The sequence below is a fragment of the Colius striatus genome, chromosome 1 (assembly GCF_028858725.1).
Source record: "Colius striatus isolate bColStr4 chromosome 1, bColStr4.1.hap1, whole genome shotgun sequence".
NCBI classification, from domain to species: domain Eukaryota; kingdom Metazoa; phylum Chordata; class Aves; order Coliiformes; family Coliidae; genus Colius; species Colius striatus.
This window is the reverse complement of record NC_084759.1, coordinates 155,387,079-155,400,193: the sequence shown is the minus strand read 5'-3', so window position 1 is coordinate 155,400,193 and position 13,115 is coordinate 155,387,079. Positions and strand designations below refer to the sequence as shown.

Here is a 13,115-nt window from a genome sequence, read left to right as displayed (position 1 = left end):
CAAATTGTGTTACGCTCAAACAACCTAGAACCAGCCATCCAGCAAATTACTGTCACAGTGGAAAAGGGAATGTATAAAGTAATATGACTATATATAGCCTTGACACTACTGGCATTCTAAAGAGGAACAATGCAGAGAACTAGAAGAGACTTATGGCTAAAAGCAGGCTCTTCTGCTCCCAGGGCACTCTGCCTTTGCCCTGCTGGAATAACAATCAGCACTGTCTCCATCACTTTTCCACTAAATGGTGCCAGGTTGCAACTACAGCAGTGTTGCTAGATGTGTAGCTAATCAAACATTACTGTGGTTTTAAATTTACTTTATTTTGTGTTTCAAAAATTTGTGTTTATGGTGGGTGTAATAAATAGTACGTTTGTTTGCGACAAGTTGTCTTGTGCTGTAAGAGTTTCTTCTAAGACAGCAAATGAGGGGAAGAAGGTATTGGCGAATGATTTATTCTTTATGCATACACACTTAGTAGTAATCAAAGCCTGGCTTCTTTTTTTTTCCCCAAAAAGTACTATGACATTTAGAATAAGCATTTGTAAAATTTATTTCGTTTATTAATATAATTGGACTTTGACTGAAAGGAAAAAGGTAAGAGTTGAGAAACAGCTATCTGCAGTTGGAGTGAGGCTGAAATCCAAGCTTCTGCCTCTACCTGTCACTGTACCTTTTAGGTACCTGGAAAGAGTCCACAGCTCCGCATGGAGTGATTTTTTGTTTTGTTTTGTTTTGGTTTTTTTTTGTTTTTGTTTTGGGTTTTTTTGTTTTGTTTTTTTGTTCTGCCTAATGAAGAAAAATTAAATGTGATATGGAAACAGCAAATTAAATGGCATGGGACATTACCTGTCAGAATTAGGTTAAAAATTAATCTATCCCACTTAAAACTATTAGCAGGCTGCAAAATATTGAAATGGCAGTTTAAGAAAAGTTGATTCCTTATTGAAATGAGTATTTTAATTACAACCGAATGCTCACTATAATCACTGAAACAGCATCATTTTGTGGCATTCTACTAGGGACAGACTTCAAGGTGGAATTTCTTTTGCAGAGACTATTGTCAGTTTTTGTTTATAACAGTAAGAGCAGCACTTGACTTTTGATATGGATCTGGATTATTAGTAAGGAAATAACTAGACTATATACTCTAGAACCCTTAGTGTGGGAGGAGGGGGAGGGGAGAGGCTTTGCTTAGCAGTACCCTGCTGCAATTTAGCCTTGAAATGAGGCCCCTTTATGTAAATTTTTACTGGCGCCAGCTAGCTGTAACTGCAGTCTGGCTCTGCGTCAGCAGCAACTAACATGTGTCATGGACTTTTCCTGTGCATGGATTGCGGGAGCACACTGGTTTCTGGTCTGAAAGAATAGCACTGATGAAGGTGAACAGATGTACAAAGGAAACCTAGGTGTAATTAGATTGATAGCAAATGGAAATAACTGAGGAAGCGTCAGCTTTTTTGTTTTAATATGCCGTCTTGCACTGTGCTGTAATAAATTTATGCTTGTTGGTACTACTGTGTGGTATGTGGGAGGTACTTCACTGTACATAGTTGCTGCAGTGCTAATAGTTGGCAGCACAGAAGGCAGTACAAAGAGTCTGACTGGAGGCACTTGCAGTTGCACTGTTCCCTTGGAGGCTGTGGCATGCTCAGTGAGCTGCAGGGGCACTCCTGACACGTTCAGCCACTTATGTGGAGAAGTGGGAGTTCCAGCAGGCTGTAACAAGCAGATGTAGGCTACTAGCTGAGAGGTACAACAGCATAGCTCCGACTGGCTAAAAAATAGTATTCATGCTGCTATGTAAACAAAACAAGATCTTAGTATCAAGATGGCCGACCTGGAAGTCTACTTGTAGCTTGTGAGGCTTATGCAAATGAGCTACATGTCAGAGGCTTACTCAAAGGAGGAAGCTCATTTTGCACGTGCCACCTTCTCACCAGGTAAGAGAAGCAACTCATTTTCTGCCTTAATATTTTAGAGGCCTTTGAAGCTTTATTTACACTTAGGTGCCCATCCTCCAGTTTGGCATAATGCCAGAAATTAAATTTAAATATGAGGAGTTTTCTGGGAACCCCGGAAGTAATTTATTCTTGCTTTAATTATTTTTGGGTTGCTGTTGTTACAGAGAATGTTAACTAGCAGTTATTGTAAAATGTTTACTGAAGTAAATACTGAAGACTTTAAAAATATTTGAAATTGGAGTATGTAGCTTTTGCTGCTAATGTTACTGGTTTTGTGTGGTTCAAACCTCTACTGTTTTGCTACTGTGTTATTTTTGTCACTATAGTGACACCAGTTGATGCACATGGAGGCTTAGCAATACTATGAGCTTACCCCTGTAAAGGGTGCAGAATTAAGAAGGTTGAATCCGACAGTGGTGATTTTTTGATTTCATGGTATTGTGAAGAAACTGGATTACTCTGGTTGTAGTTTGAATTATTTTCTTTCTCAAATGCCAAATCTATTGAACGTATTGGACACTCAAGTGTTGTCCATGTATATTTTAGCATAAATGCACATTCTCAATTGCATTTATGTAAATTTTTTAAAGATGTATTTTTAATTAGGGAAGCAGATCAGAACTATATTTATCTGATCCCTCTTTAGAAGAAAATAAGCTTCCCTTAGAGCAGCAAATTTTAACGAGGTGAGTGTTGCTAATTACATAATATATTGTTACTGTGATTATGCATGTAGTGCATTACATGACTGCATGGGGCAGATGTGCTACTTCTGCACAAATGTATTTCTGTTGTTTCTATTTTACAAGTGAAAAAATGTTATGACAGTGTGGAAGGCTGGGAAGAGGAGATGGTAAAAGAAAAGTACTGGATCTGGGAAATCTAGAGAAAAGAGATAATTGGAGATACATGAACAGGCCAAAGAAAACTTGGTCACTTAAAGATAGACAGCAGCTTAAGATAGGGATGTGGAACTGGCAGTAGATAGGCCTGGTCTGGTTGGAGGGAAAATTATATTAATCAAGGATAGTAAAACTAGAAAGGCAGAACGGCAAAGTAGTCAGGTAGATTATTTGAGCTGCAAATGGCAGCAATAGCGACAAAAAGAATTGGAGCCATTTTGAAATGGATTGTGAACTAAGGCTGATAAAGAAGATGTAAATATGTTAGGAAAAAGAACTGTAATTGGTTGATACTGAGGAGAGGGAAGTTGAATGATAATAAAGGTATACTTCTGCATTGATAATATAGAGTAAGGTGCTGCATGCCAAGAACTTGGATCAAATGAGGTTTTTTTTTTTTTAGTGTATCTCATCTACTTTGAAACCTTTGATAACTTCTTCTGAGTGACAACTCAAGATTTAATGTGACACAATTTTGGTTGTAATTTATAAGTCTGGTTATATGCATGTCCAGACTAAAAAAATTACAACAATGGGGTGTATGCATTTGAGGAAGTAAGAAAGTAAATAGGTGTTTGGTAGATTTCTTGAAATCAATTACATTAGAAGTCACAGTTAACAACTATAAAGATTGTCCATAAAGAGCAAATTCTACTAAAATCAGTCTTGCTTTCACTGGAATGTGAAAGAAGCAATTTGAAGCCCCTCCCTCCTTTTCTGTAAAGTGTAAGTGCAAGGATGGTAGAGGAAAAACGGCATTGAATGGCAGAGCATGAAAAATGTGGAAAATATTAAGAGAAGCAAAACATTCCTCAGATAAAACCGTGACTACTAAGGTAAAGGATAACTGAGGTGAGTTTTAGAATTATTTATCTGTTTTTAACACAGTAACGAAAGTGACACTGCTAACAAGATTCATGGTGAAAGAGAAAAGGCAGAAGATTACAATATTTTTTTTTTTTTTTTGCTTTAAATAGAAGTGAGACTACATTATAATATCTGGCAGGTGACTTAAGTACTTTAAGATCTAGAAGTTACAAGGAAGGTACTAAAGAGTCTGTGGTAGACATTTCTTAACAAAGGCTATCGGCAGATCTTTGTAATCTGCACCCAGGAGTTCTAAAGAGTTGGCTGAGAACATCTCTTTTCTGAAATATCCCTCCCAATAACTTACAATAGAAACATCACACAACCTTGAAGACTTCTTATCTAGAAAGGCTAAGCAGGATGACCTATAACTATTTAGCCTCACATCCATTCTGGAGAAAAACAATCGAGGGACAACTGAGAGGTTCAGTAAATGCAAAAGAATATAATAAGGATTAACAGTGAGGTGGCTTAATGGAAATAATTCTTTATTTTAAGAAATCCTAACATAATTTACTTTAGAACAAGATGCCTCAGTGTTAATGCCTCATATGTGTAATGCAATTGTGCCTTGATAGTCTAGTAAGAAACTCTCCTACCACCCCTAACTCCAAAGTCTATATCAATAAAACATTAAATTGATTCAAAAGCTTTTTAAAACTTTTGAAGGGGAGGGGGTAGGAAGCATGCTGCAACTAAAGTTTCTTTGATTGGTATTGTAAAACAATTACTTTGTTAACTTCTAGAGGATAGAAAGCTCAACTCTTACAGAGTGATCTGGATAATTTTAGTGGGACCCACTCAAGCTACTACTGCACAGCAACATCTGAAGGTATACGTTTAGAAACCATCTGTTACAGAGCATACCTGCTTAACAAGCAGCCTTGCCCTGGAATTAAGTAGGAATTATAGAGACAAAAAAAGTGAGCTAAAATCCAAAATAGTAAGTTAACCTAGAAGAGTGGAAATTCTTTTGACTGCAGAGAACAAGTAAGGAAGTTATACTCTAAAATCTGCCATGGTTATACAGGTGAATTCTGCATCGATACAAATTATAATCCTGTGGTCCATAGGGTTTTTTATAGTATTGAAAAATTAGGAAGAGTCCTGGGAAAAGACAGAAAAATCACTGTCTCTGAAGCACAAAATTGTAGAAATAATTGGTAATTTAGTTTGGAAAAGTCCTCTTGGAGATCATCTGGTCTGACATCTTCAGTGGAGGGCAACTTCAAAATTAAACCAGGTTATTCCAGTGTTTGTTAATGTGAGATTTGAAAATCAACAAGAGTGGAAATCTTAACAGCCATTCTGGACAAGCTGTTTCAGTGTTTGATCACCCTTGTGGGGAAGAACCGTTCTCTGTATCTGTCTGGAATTTGTCTGGTTGCAAGCTATATCTGCTTCCTCTTGTCAGTGTGCTATGCATCTCTGAAAACAATCTGGCTTTGTTTTCTCTATGAATGCCAATTAGATTGTTTAAGAGAGCAAATTAGTTCTCCTTACTTAGCTATCTATTCTTCATACCACACAAATTCATCTCATTTGTCTCACTTCTTCTGTCATCTTCAGTCATCAACAATCTTGATGGTCCTCCATTGGAGTATTGAGGGTCACAAAAGTGGATATACCTTCAGATTCAGCTTTGCAGGTGCCCAGCAGAAATAATGATGTCCTGTGTACAGGCTATCGTATTACTTACGCAGCCTAGTATTGAGTTTTAAAAGGAAAAAATTAATATAAAGCAGTAGATCCATTGAATATAGTCCTTCAGAAAGCAAAAATGACTGCTAACATAGGCTCTACAAGTTGTGGAAAGCAGGTGGAGAATAATAGGAAGCTGGAGGCAGACCAGCTATTATTTTTAAATATTGCTCTTTTTTTTTACTTTTTTAAAAATTATGCTGTGAATGAGTAAAAGAAGCAGTGAATTTTCTTTCTTTGTGGTTATTTTCTCTTTCCAGAAAGACATCTAGTCTTGATTTGAAGACAGGCTTTAAAGAATGGTCAGTCTATGGCACTTAGATGCCATGTGGGTTTGGAACGGCTGGTATGTGACTTATCTACTATAGCAACTCCACAACGGAGTTATATGGGATAATGCTGGCATGAAGTCTTCCATGTAATCTAAACTTCTGGTTATTGGATAGTTACCTCCTAGGTACTGATACAATCTTTATCACTAGTTTGACTCTGATCTGGTTACATATTTACTCAAACCATGCCCAGCTTTACAGTGATGTAGCAAGACTGTACAAAAATTGTCTATGATCTTCTGCTCAAGATTAACTTCTGGGCTGTCTCTTCTTGTGGCTCTTAGCCAGATAAGATAATTAGACTATGAGGTTAAAGTTAGCCATCTTTACATTACCTAAGTGCCTTTCTGGTTTCAGCAAATGGATGGCTAAGGGCATTTAATGTTCTGATGGACCAGAAATGGTCCCTTTTGTTGTCATGCTCTACAATGTCTTCCTTAATTATGGTAGCTTAGTATTTTTCATCAGATGTGTTTTGAGTTGTTCTGAATACTTTTATTGTTTCCCTCCTCTTCTGAAACAACAGTGGGCAAGGCTTAATCTCACTGCAGCAAAACTTGTAATTGTTGAAGGAAAACCCATGCCAAGAAAAGCAAAATACCTAATAATATGCAGTCATCCCAGTGGTGTGTAGTCAGTGACCTCCTTTTTATGTAAAGTTTCATTTCTCTTATTGTGGGACCTTTTCTTAATTTGTGATGAGATCTGCCCTAAAACTTCACCTTATCTGATGTTTTCCTTTCACACGTGAATCTGCTTGGTGCTTTTTTTAATCTAAGAAAACAATATTTAAAGCTGTGAAGGCAACTTTTATACTGCCTTGGTTTAGAACTTCAGTGACATATGATCAGTCACAAGCGTTGCTGTCAGTTGTGTTATAAGCCTGCATTGTGTATGTGTGTGTTGGAGTGGGAGGAGAAGAGGTCCCCTATGTTCTTCATCAGCAACCTCATAGAGGGAACGAAGCCTTGTTTAGCTACTCTGAGCAGATCTGAACTCTAATCAGTTTTCCCAAGTAATCTGTGCTGCAAAGAATGAATATACTGACTTTACTGAAAATAATGATTTTCATGAAGTTTTCCAGCTTTAGTTGAGGTAGAGCACCAGCAACTTCCAGTGCATGCAGTTAGTTTCATTAAGGGTCCAGGAAATGAAAATTACAAAGTTCGTTCACATCTGGATTTGCTGTCACAAGATGTTATGGAAAGAGAAATCTGAACATGTTGTGGCCCAGGATTTTGTGCTGAAGGTGTTAATGGCATCAAAAGTTAAATGAGTGAGTTCTCAAAGTGAGAAAGCGGTAGAATTGCATCTGTTTTCTTTTATTGGCTAGGATAAACTGAGTGTTGCGTGTGCCAGCACAAGAGCTGCATGTGCGTTCCAGGAAGCATTGCTGATGGTGTAAGGCAAATTTTACAAATCACTTGCATTCTCTAGGCTAGCAAATCATCAGTCAACTCAAAAATGGAGGCATCGCAAAACTGAGTCCAGGACTTTGGCAGAGAAAATCTAACTATCATAGGAATTAACAAAGTTAAAATGTTAAAACTTTAGTGCCACTTGAAGTAGATGATGCAGGCTATCAGTTGGTTTTAGCATGCTGTTATTATTTCTAACTTGGTGTGAGAGGTGAGCTTCCTCTAGGGGGAAGGCTTTCTTTCCATCTTCTAAAGAGATTAGAGTGTCCAGTATTGCTGTCATGATCCTTGGGAAGGCTGTTCCAGATAAGTGCACACAAATACTGAAGTCAGTGAGTACTGTGAACCCGAGATAATGCTGTGAACCTGAGCCCAAAATACTGGTGTGTTAGGGTGTGGAGTTTTAGTGGTTTGAAACTTCAACATAAATGGACTAAGCCTGCCCAAAAACACAACAACCAGATATAACTCTAAATTCATAGAATATCTCTAACATGAAAGACCAAATGCAAAAAATGTCAACATCTACTTCCCGGAACTCTTTTGCATATGCTGTATCACATGACTAGTCAAAAATTTATATGCAAATGTGTTGTGGTCTGTGTCAAGAGATTTCACTAAACTGTTGTATCTGGATACTGGTTGTGGGAGTGAGAAGGCTTTTGTGGACACTAAGTGAATACTTCCTATGCTTTATAGCTTGCACAGATAATTTCTCCTTGATTTACAGAACAGAATTCCAAGGAGCAGAGATGGTGTAGGAAAGCTGATATTTTCACAGCAGACAGATGTTTTGGGTTCATCAGTTTGTCACAGGAGAGTGGCACAAGCATCATGCTGCTTTATCAAAGGTAGATTAGATTGATGGTACTTCTGCTTTGTTCTTTTAGCTTAGATATTGGGAAGCTTTTGGCAATAAAATGGACAGAAAAATAAAAGGGAACATTCCAGAATGAAATTTTTGATATGCTGCTGTGATAGATCTCATCTCTCACAAGTTCTCTGTTTTTCTTAAGCCAAAGCAAGCTGAGTTACCCACATAGTTTTTAAAAAAAGTGTAACTGCTGTGTTATTAGTCTGCCTATGGAAGATCAGTTCTTCTCTCCATGGTGTTGAAGTGCTTATGTGTATTTAACCAACCTATTTCCTCTGCTCTAGTTGTGGTGACTTAGTGAGATGTAAACATAGTCTCTGCCCTGTTATCTCAGCACCTTGAGTCTAGATCTTTAGATTAAATCTGTTAGTTTGGGGGAGAGGGGAGAAAGTTACAGCAGACATTTATGTAGTTCATATTGTGTTTTCAGTGAGTAAGATATTTCAGGAATTATTGAAAGTTTTTTTTTCTAGGTCACAGTGCTTGATGTTATTTGGAAGACTTTTCTTTGTATTTTTTTAGCATTAGTTTCAAATGCTGAGGCATCTGTACATACATTTGATATGAGATTAATTTTAAATGTGCTGAGCCAAAACTTTATAAAGGTTTTTTCAATGGTTGATTTTCATTACCAAAAAACCACAAATGTTGAATTTGTCTATTCAACTATTTAGTTGAATATTGGATTTTGCCAAGGCTTGCAGAGGTAAATCAGTTAAGAATTATCAGAGTTTATCCTTTCAGTGAAAGCTGAAACCTTTCTTTGGAGTATGTCTGTCATTAAATGTTCTTTCAGGGCAACCATTTGGAATTAGATTAAGTATTGAATGTGTAAAGAAAATACTGTGATGAGTGGAACAGATGATTCTTTTCAGAACCTGCCCATGTTACATTTTGAAAGTGGTCCCGTGGTGCAGTGAGGTGGTTGTGGATTTCTTCAAACATAAATTTGTAACCATTTAGAAAAGTTTTATCTATCGTTCAAATTCGTTGAGGTACAGACTTTCATCTTTCATCTCGGGCTTCGTTTTCTGACTTCCAAGCAGTCTTAAAGGAAGACAGAGGTCACTGGTAGAGCTGGGATTGCTTAGTTTGTTATAGCTAATGTATTAGTGTTTTTTAGCTGCACAGATTTTTACTTGCTTGACAGCTTTCTGATTAATTTCTGGTGATACTTCAAGACAAATATATTGGCTCCTTCTGGTCTGTCATTAAAAACCTCGTCATGTTGAACAGTAGAGATATCTTGGCAACAGTAAAATTGTCCTGGTGAGCCAAAAGCATGGATTTTTTTAAAAAAATTATTTGCTGTTGAGCATGTACAGCTGGAGTAAGAAATTGGGTTCACATGGAAAACATACCTAAATAGTGTAGCTTACACACACACCACATAGCCCTCTCATCATCTGGTGGTAAAAGTACTAAGCCACCAATAGTTGTGGGTTAGTAGATTGAAAATAAGCTGTAAATAATCTAAATGGTTTCAACATTTTGCATCAATGTTGCTTAAGCAGCCCTTGTAACTTCCTGGTTTTAGCTATTTGTTCCTAGTCTTTTCCATCTTGTTCATTACGTTAGCCCAGCAAGGAGCTGGATCAGAAAACTAATCGGAAAGGCTACAGAAGGAAAGCTGGTTCAATAGCTCATTGTATTATGTTTTACAAACTATTCTACCAACATAACAGAAATAGCATAAGGTAGAAATGAGGGGCTGAGGAATGTAAGATCTGTCTCTGAAAAAATACACATTGATTCTTTACTTCAGTGTCAACAATCCTGTAAATATGTGTAGATTTTTTTATGGTTTTAGGGAAAGACTATATTTTACAAGGACAGAGAAGAATGAAGATTTGTTTGTTTTCAAGCATTGCGTAATTTTTGTATGCTCTTTCTTATTGAGTTTGGAAAGTGTTCTTACTATGTTGGCTTTACAGAAAGATATGTCCATGAAGAATAACAGCAGGAAAGAGCTGTAAATGCATTTAAGTTGAGATGTGTGTAATGCGAGGTGGTTTTTTCTCACACTATCATTTAGTCTTACTCAATAAACACCCTTCTGTTTTCAAGTCTAACTTCTGTTAAAATGCCTCCTGCTTTAGGTCTATCTTCCTTTTAATTTCCTCAGCTTACTCAAATACAATGCAGAACATAAAGAAGGCCACAGAGAAGTAGATTTTATCTTTTGTTAAATTTGAGCATGTACGTGATCTTCCGTTGTTATTTTCTTGGAGAAGCATCTGGTTGTCTAAAGGGTTCAAACTGGGGCAGGATTTTTTCAACCTTTTTAAGAAATATCTTCCAAGAAGTGCTGGCAGATGCTCTGTGGTAAAACCTCGTCTGCTTAAAAGAGAAGCAGCTCTTCCTTTTCTGGATAAGATTGGAAAGACAGAACTTGAACTGACTGAAACAGTCTACTCTTTTAAAGAGTAGCTACTATAGCAGTAAGACATTGGCCAACAGGATTCTGAAAGAGAGTAAGAGGCTCTAAAACTCGTTATTCCTATGAACCTTCATCATCTTTGAGCAATTTTAAGTGAACTAAAGCTGTATCATGTCAGCAATGTCAGCCCAGTTGCATCTCAGTTGGGAAAGCTCTGATGGCTAGTCTTGGATCTTATGGTTTAGAATCTGGTACTGTCATCACAGGCTGAACGCATTCCAACTGTGACAAAGGATCTTCACTGAACAAAGCAGAGGTGTCTAGGAAGCCCCCTGTGAAGTTGTTATTTCAAGCATGCATGAGCCTTCAAGTTATAAAGACCGCTTGGAAGAATAAACATAGTGTTGCCATCAGAGGACTCCTACTTCAAATTCTGCTCTACACGATAAAAAGAACTGGGAAGGACTAAATTTGGACCTTGTGAAGCAAAAAATATGCAGTCCTAGCAAAAAGGATATGAAAAGAATAGTCCCCTTTTTTAACTAATTTGAGGTGAAGAGTGAGAAAATCTGGCAAAGTCTGACTGACAAACTCAATGAGAAAAAACAGCAAAATCCTCACATGACAGTGACAGGAAACTACTTCCTTCGCTAAAACAAGCTAAGCAGAATCTGTTTCTGTGTATGAGCGTTTTGGAGAGAATATCCCAATACTGTCCCATCAGAAAGCATATCTACCTTCAGTTCTGCTGTAGTTCCAGAGAAGATATTTGGCAGGAGAAGGTATGTTGACCCTATCAAACTATTCCATATTAAAAAAAAGCCAAAACAAAACCCACAAACACAACTTAGATAAGGAAATCTCTGGAAAGAAGGAGAAGCAAACTAATCATTTGATATGAGGTGAAATCCTTACTCAGTATCATTCTTTCTAGAATAAAAAACGCTTCAAGTTTGGATTTAAGGCTGTTTCTAGATAAAACTGAAAAGATTGCTAGGTATTACGATTACACTGTTTATTCAAAATAAGATTCTTTGTCCCTGCATAAGATAGATATGTTAATACATAAAGAAGAGCCACACTACTGCATAAACAGAATTCAGAAATGAGGCTTTTATACCATTTGTCAATGGAGACAGTCCTGACCATAATTCATACTGTCTGTTTCTGGCACCTAATTCTGAGTGGCATTTGGGTAGCTTTCTAGAAAAATGGAAGTATATTGTAGATTATCACCTTGAGTGACTCTTTGTGGAAACATTTTTCTCCATGCTTTTTTCTATGGAGTTTGGGAAAGCAAGCAATCTAAAATAGCTGTATAAAGTCTTGTGTAATTCTGTTGTCCCACAAGTAGGCTTTGATACTCAGTGTGCATTAAGCCAGTCTTACACACAGAGCTTAGATATTTATTTCGTGTGTGCACAAAGATGGATGCCAGGTGGTAATTGCACAAAGTTAACACTCCACATAAAAGCACTTCATCATATTTATCCTGTTACGTGTTTATAGAAACCTACCTAAAATTATTCTCATTGGTTAATAATTATAGTGGTTCTGCTATTGGGTAGTTAGAATTAAATTAGTCTCGCTTGCCATGTAAATTACAATGCTTCTCGTAGACATGGGGGAGAACAATTCTTTTTGGACTTGAATTGAGCTTTACCTTTCCCCCAGTTACTGCAGATTTCAGCTAACTTCATACTTCTTAGGCAGCCATCCAGCCTTTGGTGCCTACTGAGGCAGGATGTTCCCTCCTTGTCAGTCTCTAGTCCCTCTTAAAGGATACAGTACTTAGCAACTCATGCATTGTTTATAAAGAGTAATAGGGTGTACACAGTGAAGCTGATGATTAATGGCCATCCTAAATCAGGCAGGATCACTGTAGCATAAGCATTAACCATGATATGGTTTTACTTAGACTACACTTCTCTGATTGGGATGATGGAGCTTCTGAATTGTTGCTTTAACTGCTTTTCTCCCTCCCACAATGGTAATATTGAGGATATTTTTTGTAGAGCTATTTTGAGCAGCGGCTTTTCTCCCTCCCACAATGGTAAAATTCAGGATGTTTTTTTTAGAGCTATTTTCAGCTCTTCGGACAGCATTTTGGAGAAGTCTTTTACTGACCAAGTATTAACCACTGCTGAAAATGCTTATAGTATCAGTATAGCCTGGCCATTGTTTTTTAAGTCCAAGCTCAAAAACCTTTTATGGACTGTTCTGGCAAAATCATTGCGAAAGAATATATTGGTTAAGATAAACATGGAACTCCTTTTTTTGGTATCTTATGCTACTGTAAATGTCAGAATGCTGGTGTGATGTTTATGTAGGCTATCAATACTACATGAATTTGTAGTGTCTTGGTTTCTCTATTTTTAAAGATTTAGAGTAGCAAGCAAAACAATGACCACATTACAGGGAAAAAATGTGGTTTTCTTTTGTTTACTTTCATCCTTTCCACTTAGGAATGGAACACTGGCGTGGGAAGTGGTTCTACACCCACTCTTCTTTGAGCAGAAGGAGACACAGGTCCTAGGAAGATCACATCTCTAGATATATTTCTCTGCTTCACTAGGCTAGTATCTTTGATCTTACTAATCAGCATCAACAAAATGCGACTGGCTGACTTCTGTCCATAAGCTCACTGTCAACTGCCATGCACAGTTGGTGAGTGTCT

General features: G+C 37.3%; 1 protein-coding gene across 17 annotated transcripts in view; it reads left to right on the top strand.

Annotated features, from left to right (window-relative positions):
* Positions 1-13,115, top strand: part of ATF7IP (activating transcription factor 7 interacting protein) — a 94,183-nt gene that overhangs the window by 15,538 nt on the left and 65,530 nt on the right. Inside the window, exon 1 of one of the 17 annotated variants that reach the window (XM_062013822.1) lies at positions 1,630-1,943. The exons of 15 other annotated variants lie outside the window; for them this stretch is intronic. The gene's annotated coding sequence lies outside the window, so the exon portion shown is untranslated. Of the gene's footprint in view, positions 1-1,629; positions 1,944-2,628; positions 2,651-13,115 lie in introns of those variants that run through there. One more of the 17 variants, XM_062013833.1, reaches the window with a different exon arrangement.